The 8,102-nt window shown below is 41.5% G+C and overlaps 1 protein-coding gene across 1 annotated transcript in view; it reads left to right on the top strand.

The window, feature by feature from the left end:
- Positions 1-2,203: 2,203 nt before the first annotated feature.
- Positions 2,204-8,102, top strand: part of LOC136858665 (tyrosine-protein phosphatase non-receptor type 9) — a 524,482-nt gene continuing 518,583 nt past the window's right edge. The window contains exon 1 of the mRNA XM_067138380.2: positions 2,204-2,530. The gene's annotated coding sequence lies outside the window, so the exon portion shown is untranslated. The remainder of the gene's footprint in view (positions 2,531-8,102) is intronic.

Genomic DNA, 8,102 nt, shown 5'->3' with positions numbered 1-8,102 from the left:
TGTCATTATTAGAGTAGTGCCTTAGGTGCTGGCTTTCCACTGGGACGGCATTTGTTCGATACCCGGTCAACCTCAAGATAGAATGTTCATTTGAAATATCATGTGGCAGCAGGAAGGACTTAAATCCCCAGCCAAAACCAAATTGAGGCTGGCTTGCTCCAGCGACCCCAGAAATATCTAAGAAAAGCGGAAGAAAGTTCGTCCCCTGCCTGTCGTAGGATGCGACTGTCAGGGGCTTTGGGCGTGTGTTGGTGGCCACACTATTCTGAATAGAATAGCAAAGGTATTAACATAACGTGTATTGTGCTGGTAAAAACAGGACAGTTATTACATTTTTAGGGCAAGCAATATGGAATTTCTTTCCATTCGAGTGTTCAGCACAGTGGCAGCTTTATGAAGCCATTATCTTTTGATCATATTTCATACTTACGGAATCATCCTCGTATGTAAGGTCTAATAAGTAAGCTGAGAACATTGAGGCAGCCTAATTCGATGTTAATTTAAAAATAGGCACTCTCTAAACTTGTATTACTTCTTCCTCCGCTTTACCCACATCCTTCCGCGGTCGCAGGTGCGAAATGTGACGAATATGTGTATCGGTCCTGTTTTACGGCTGGGTGCCCTTGACACCACCCCTATTGTTTCTGCGGTGGTTGGTAGTGTGGTGTATTGCATGTACATGAAGAGGATTACTGTGTTGGGACAAGCCTAAACAAAGAATCCCCGAGCCAGAAAAATTAAATAGACGTGTTTAAAATCCCTGAGCGGGCCGAGAATTGAACCCGATACCTTCTGACCCTAAATACTTGACACTATGTTGGAACCCCCACTGTCGGCAGCGCTGAAGATGGTTTTTCCGTGGTTTCCCATTTTCACATCAGGAAAATTCTGGGCCTGCACTTTAATTAAGGTCACGGCCGCTTCCTTCTCACTCCTAGCCCATTGTCGCCATAAGACCTATCTGTGTCGGCGCAACGTAAAGCAAACTTGTAAAATAATAATAATACTGTTGGTTTAACGTCCCATTAACTAAATTTTAATGGTTTTCGGAGGATGCCGAGGTGCCGGAATTTTGTTCAGCGGTTTTTTTTTTACATAACAGTAAATCTACCGACACGAGGCTGACTTATTTTAGCACCTTGACGTATCACCGGACTGAGCCAGGTTCGAACCTGCCAAATTGAGCTCAGAAGGACAGCGCTCTTTTGCCTAAGCTACTCAGCCCGGCAAATCGAAGAAAGGAGAAGGAATAGACTACTTTTTCATACTTTGAATGTATATTTAACAATGGTTTATGGTAATGTGACCACGGCTGTGTACACGCATGTGCTGTACGGCTGTTGATAACACTGTTCGTGTGTCACTCGGTCCTACGGAAAAAAAAAATGAAATGGCGCATGGCTTTTAGTGTCGCGAGTGTCCGAGGACATGTTCGGCTTCCCAGGTGCAGGTCTTTTGATTTGACTCCCGTAGGCGACCTGCGAGTCGTGATGAGGATGAAATGATGATGAAGACAACATATACACCCAGCCCCCGTGCCCGGGAAATTAACCAATGATGGTTAAAATTCCCGACCCTACCGGGAATCGAACCCGGGACCACTGTGACCAAAGGCCAGCACGCTAACCATTTAGCCATGGAGCCGGATGGTCTTTCGGAGAAAGGCAGGCTCTTCTACGTTAATGCCTCTGCAGAATTTTAGACTACCGTGAGCCGACTTGCTGGTAGTCCCTCTGATCAGATCGAAAATGTAAGCTGTTATATGATAACAATCAATCAGTCAGTCCATCATCACTCATCTGCATTTTGTGCTATCGCCCGTGTGGTAGATTGCCTATTAATTGTTTACCTAGTCTTTTCTTAAATGATTCCAGAGAACTATGTAATGGCTGTAGCATACGCTGCGCTTTGCAGTCTATATCAGCAACAATATTGAGTGGACTTCCTGTTCTGTCTGGTATGTAAATGCTGGGGACCTTGCTTTAGTTGTATACCTGTGTGACAGTGTGAACTAGTTCCTGGCTGAGCGTCACTCAGCAGCTTGCATCTACTTCAATAACATTATCTCGAAGGTCACGGAACTGTTCTTCGCCTGCGTTCAGGCGGGACCTTTACCCAGCCAGTCTTGTGTATGAATGCGTAGAAAGCAGAAGTGAATTCGGGTTTGTTCTGTGCAGTAGGGGAGTTATGGATGAGAGGGAAGTGCCTACCCCAACAATCGCGACAACCTGCAGTCTATGACGTGGCGTGGTACATGGTGCCGGATGAGGACGCGCTGCAGGAGTGTATTGCGCATGACCCAGCTGACGTCCCGACGCCGGACGACTGCCAGCGTCGAGTTGAGTAGAGTCGAGCGAAGCATAGCGACGAGAGCGAACTCGGAGGGACAGGTGACTCTCCGGTGTCGCCTAGCGACCGAATTGTATGTGTAGTGGTGATTGTTGAAAGTGCACAGTAGCGAGTTCAGATTGTAGTGCGATTAGTGATAGTGTTTCTGTGTTTGACAGCCAAGCGAATACAGCAGAACAAGGTAATTATTTAGACATTTTTATGCTTCGTCACGCCGTACCAGATTGTTCAGTTATCACATATGTTGTTTGTCCAGCCGATGTATTGATTGATTGCAATCGGACAGTTCTTTTACATTTTGTTCAAAGTACGGCCTACTGGCTCATCTATATCAAGGCCAAGTATTTGTTTGTATTTTTGTTCTAACCCAATCGATCGTTCTTTTTGTCGGCGTATTTAACGACATTCAGTCATATAGTAAAGTTAGTGAAAATTCTTTAGATTTGTACCTAAAATTTGACAAAAATTATAAATGTTACATCACGATTTTTTCTTAGGTCTATAACCAGGACTCACTCAACATGGCTGTTGCATTATATTTATAACAAAAGTTGAAGGGGGAGAATTTTTGAACCACCACTTGATGTTAATGGATGAAATCGCAAGTTTGTATGGGAAATGGCATAGGTGTGTGAAATATCTTGGTTTAGAGGAAAGAGTAAAACACGCTCTGCCTGTTCATATGGTTAGCACATTCTTATGGATATATTTTAAAACAGTTCAGCGTTCAGTAAGATTCTCTCAACATTTTATTCCTCAAACTGTGTGTGTCGTGTCCTCTGAAGTGACCTTAGTTACGTCCTCTAGAATCAAGCATTTACGTAGTTACCGGGTAAGACGTCTCGTTATTGACACTGTAAGCGTCTTGTTACTATTTCTTCTATTTATGGCTCATTTTAGAGAACGTGCCTGTTGAAATCGATTCCATCTTATTCTTTACTTCATTTGTATTTTTTAGTGTGCAATTTATTTATGTTTACTGAAAAGGTGACAAGAGTTACAGATTTTAATATTAGTTGATACAAGCTGAATGTTATTGTTTCCCATGTAGGCTCTATTTCTTCAACGTTTCTATCTTACTCCTGTGTATGACTATTAACTTATCTGTGCTAATATGATCGGACGAAGAGTTGTCGTTCAGTGCATAAGAATGTATTTCGATAGGGGTGGTTTATATTTTTAGCTTTTAAAATAAGTCGTTCAGCTAAATTACATTAGTTCAGAGCCTTCGTAAACTATTTTATAAACGTTCCCCTTTGAAAACGCGAATCTAGTTATCACCGTAGCCTGTCCGTGTTATAACTCTTCGTGGTCTTGAGACCACCTGATCTCGCTTACATAACTACTGTGAATTGGGCTAAGTTGGAGAGCCTGCCGTTTGTTAGCGTATCTCCAACAAGACAAGTGCCGACGTCTATATCCTTGTGCTTCCAAAAGGAGGTTGCAGTCATCTATTCTCGCTCCTTGTCATTAATGTGGCTGAACTTCCTTCCTCGTCATTAATTTCTACCATCGCGAATAGTATTCAAAGGAAATTGAATAACTCAAGTACTGTAGTTAAAACAATTTAAACTAAACTGTTTCCATTCCGTCACTTCAGTAAGGCTACCATGTCAGGCGCGCTACGTTTCATTGTCCACCTTCGTAGTGTAACGGTTTGCGCTATTAAATGTTGCCGTCAGAGGCCCGGGTTCAATTCCCGGTACTGCCAGTGGTTTAAGATTGGCGGAAGATGTGGTTCAGGCAGCTCAACTTCATTGCAGGTGTGCCTGAAAAGAGCTTCACTATCTTGCGGAAAACTATAACAGAAGTTCACTTACTTGACTTTATTTGACATTTAAGTTGTAGAGTTTTTTAGTTTTTTTTTTTTTTTTTTTTTTTTTGCTATGGGCTTTACGTCGCACCGACACAGATAAGTATTATGGCGACGATGGGATAGGAAAGGCCTAGCAGTTGGAAGGAAATGGCCGTGGCCTTAATTAAGGTGCAGCCCCAGCATTTGCCTGGTGTGAAAATGGGAAACCACGGAAAACCATCTTCAGGGCTGCCGATAGTGGGATTCGAACCCTCTATCTCCCTGATGCAAGTTCACAGCCGCGCGCCCCTAACCGCACGGCCAACTCGCCCGGTATTATTATTATTATTATTATTATTATTATTATTATTATTATTATTATTATTATTATTATTATTATATAACAAGGACCCATTAACATTACTCTAGATGCACTACAGCCCATATATGTAGTGTACTAACTTACAGTACCATGTTTGGGATTAACACCAGTCTTTTACTCCTGTGTTCTTAACTAGTGTATACAGTCCCAGTAATGAGGCCGAGTTTAATTCCTTTGGCTCAATGACTTGAGGACTCTTGCTCGTTGACTGAATGGTCAACGTCGTGGCCTCCACCTCATAGGGTTCCGGGTTCGATTCCCGGCCGGGCTGGGGATTTCTCCTCCTCCTCCGGGATTGAATGTACGTGTCTTAATACACACCTTCATCTACACATAACATACCACACAACTAACCACCGCAGAAACATGTGCAATAAGAATACGTGGGATTAGCGTCAGAAAGGACGTCCAGGCGTAAACTTGGCCATAGTCACTGGCTTCTCACCAAGGGGGCTAATTCATTTGTGATTTCTGAAATGAAAAGTCATGTGCTTGGATTTTCTCTGGCTATGACGATATCAACAGTCACTTAAACTACTTCGTTCAATTTCATTCTTAATACATTATAAGTAATTTTACTTTGATGATAGAAATGGCATTATTTCGTTATTGGCAAACAGCTGTAAAAGATGTATTAAAATGGTGGATTTTTTTAATGTGCAGCATTTTTCCGTGAAACTTGTTTTACAGTATAAACAGTGCCATTTTCTATTTGACTTCAGTGGGCTTGCTAAGATATTATCAGCCTGCCTACCCGAAAACATTGCTTTAAGTTAGTAATTTCCGCAGTCCGACTCGTTGACAGAATGGTCAGCGTACTGGCCTTCGGTTCAGAGGGTCCCGGGTTCGATTCCCGGCCGGGTCGAGGATTTTTAACCTTCATTGGTTAATTCCAGTGGCCCAGGAGCTGGGTGTTGCTGTCCCCAACATCCCTGCAGCTCACACACCACATGTTACACTATTCTCCACCACAATAACACGCAGTTACCTACACATGGCAGATGCCGCCCACCCTCATCGGAGGGTCTGCCTTACAAGGGCTGCACTCGGCTAGAAATAGCCACACGAAATTATTATTATTATTATTATTATTATTATTATTATTATTATTATTATTATTATTATTATTATTATTATTATTATTATTATTATTATTATTATACATATAATTCGCTGGGGCCATCAAGGACCACGTTAAGTCTTGTTGCATTTGACACTGAACTTGGCCTTCTTTAGAGCCCAAATTTCCCTCATTCTTTGTGAGTGGGCCTGCTTACGCTCCTCTGTCCAAGGGGCACCGTGTCCTCTCTTCGGTTGCTCGTCTCGGTTTAGCCCGTTCGTCAATATTTTCTTGCGGAAGAGATCTCTGTTAAGGGCGTCTTCAGCTGAGATATGTAGCATTTGCAGGTCTTCTTTGGTATTTCTAAACCAGGGAATTATGGTTTTGGGGTTTGAATCAAAAAAGTGAAAGATTTCTTTAGTTAACTTTCTTCCGTCCATTCTTTTCAGATGACCGTAAAATCGTGCTCGTCTTTTTCTGATTGTGTCGGTAATTTTCTCTATTTTGCTGTAGACTTCCTTGTTGGATCTCTTTTGATGGATTCCATTTCTGTACTTTGATCCCAAGATTCCTCTCACAGTTTTGCGTTCTCTTTTCTCCAGTTCTTCAAGGAGTCCTTTGTTAGCATTTAGAGACAGGGTTTCGGCTGCATATAGAACTACTGGCTTCAGAACTGTTTCATAGTGACGTATCTTGGTGTTTTGGGAAAGGCATTTTTTGTTGTAGATTGTGCGGGATGTTTGGTAGGCTATTTCCAGTTAGCGTACTCGCTCCTGAAATGCTTCTTTGTCCAGTCCATTTTTCATGATGATCTCACCCAGGTATTTCAGTTTGTCTACTCGGGTGATGTCCCCGTATTTTGTATATTATTATTATTATTATTATTATTATTATTATTATTATTATTATTATTATTATTATTATTATCTTCCACAAAACACGCTACACATCTGTATCGGCATTCACATATAGCCATGGGCGAACGGTGGATGAATACAGTCGTTAGACAGCAGGTCAGTTTCCGATCGGGCACCGCTTCACCGATCCGTGGCTGTCCCAGTTTGTATTTATAATATTGGATTATGCAAAAATTAAATATATTCTCAATGAATGAAAGAATATTCCAAAACAGGAGAAATTGGAAAAAGCACGTTCTGAGGATGGATAACGACAGAATCTCAAAACTTGCCCTGGAATACCATCCTACAGGAAGAAGAGATATTGGTCGTCCTATGAAGAGATGGAATGAAATCTGAGGTCGGAACAGGCTATTAGCCTAATCCATGAAGAGGAAGTAAGTAAGTAAGTAAGTAAGATTATGCAAAAGAACCAGACAGCAGTCCGTATCGTGACCGATTGTACAGTCGCTCAAAACAGAGTGAGCGCATGTTATTGCATAAGCTCCTCGCAGGTGCGCTTGTCTCAGAAACAATTTAACCTGTAGGTATGTTTGTTGTGGATATCCGCAGGGTTTGTATCTGAATGGAAGCTGAATTTGGCCTGTATTTTGATAATAATCAAAATTAAGCCTGATTAAATATTAAATGTGTGGAACGTACAACACTATACACTTATTCTATTTTAGCGACTATACATACTATGAACAGTAGCTTATTTAAATTTTTCATACGACTTTACAGCTTTATAATCTGGAGATTTAAAAGAAGTCGTATATTGCAATTGCTTACTCGCTCACTCTCAGCATGGTAACAGTGACATATTCACTTGCTCTCTACCATAGGGCTGCGGTTCGAATCGCGGTCATTGTCTGAACGATTTTTGAACTGAAAATATATGTCCCATTGGTTCGGATTTCTCGTAAAATTGGAGGCCGTGTGGCTCTAATCGCGATATCATGTCATGTAAAACCTTCCTCATCTTCATCATCATCATCATCATCATCATCATCATCATCATCATCATGTGCCATATCCTCTGAGGAGGATAGCAAGCATCACAGAAATCCGGTTCTGAGATCTTGCAGCACTGAATAGTTCTCTGTCAATCATCAGTCACCATTGATCTGCATTTAGGGGAATCGCCCAGGTAACAGATTCCCTATCTCTTGATTACCTAGTCTTTTCTTTAAAAATTGTAAAGAATTTGGAAATTTATAGAACACTTTCCTTGATAAATTATTCCAGTCCCTATCTCCTTTCTCTATAAACGAATATTTGTCTCAATTCGCCCTCTTGAATTCCAACTTTATCTTCATATTGTGATCTTTCCTACTTTTAAAAACACCACTCAGATGTATTCGTCTACTAATGTCATTCCACGCCATCTCTCTAATGACAGCTCGGAACATACCACTTAGTCGAGCAGCTCGTCTCCTTTCTCCCAAGTTTTCCTAGCTCAAATTTTGCAACATTTTCGTAACGCTAGTTTTGTCGGAAGTCGCCCAGAACGAATCATGCTGCCTTTCCGTTTGGAATTTTTCCAGTTTTCGAATCAATTAATCCTGGTGAGGGTCCCATAACTGGAACCATACTCTAGTTGGGGTCTTACCAGAGACT

Source organism: Anabrus simplex, chromosome 1, assembly GCF_040414725.1.
Source record: "Anabrus simplex isolate iqAnaSimp1 chromosome 1, ASM4041472v1, whole genome shotgun sequence".
Lineage (NCBI taxonomy): Eukaryota > Metazoa > Arthropoda > Insecta > Orthoptera > Tettigoniidae > Anabrus > Anabrus simplex.
This window is presented reverse-complemented; position numbering and strand designations above follow the sequence as displayed.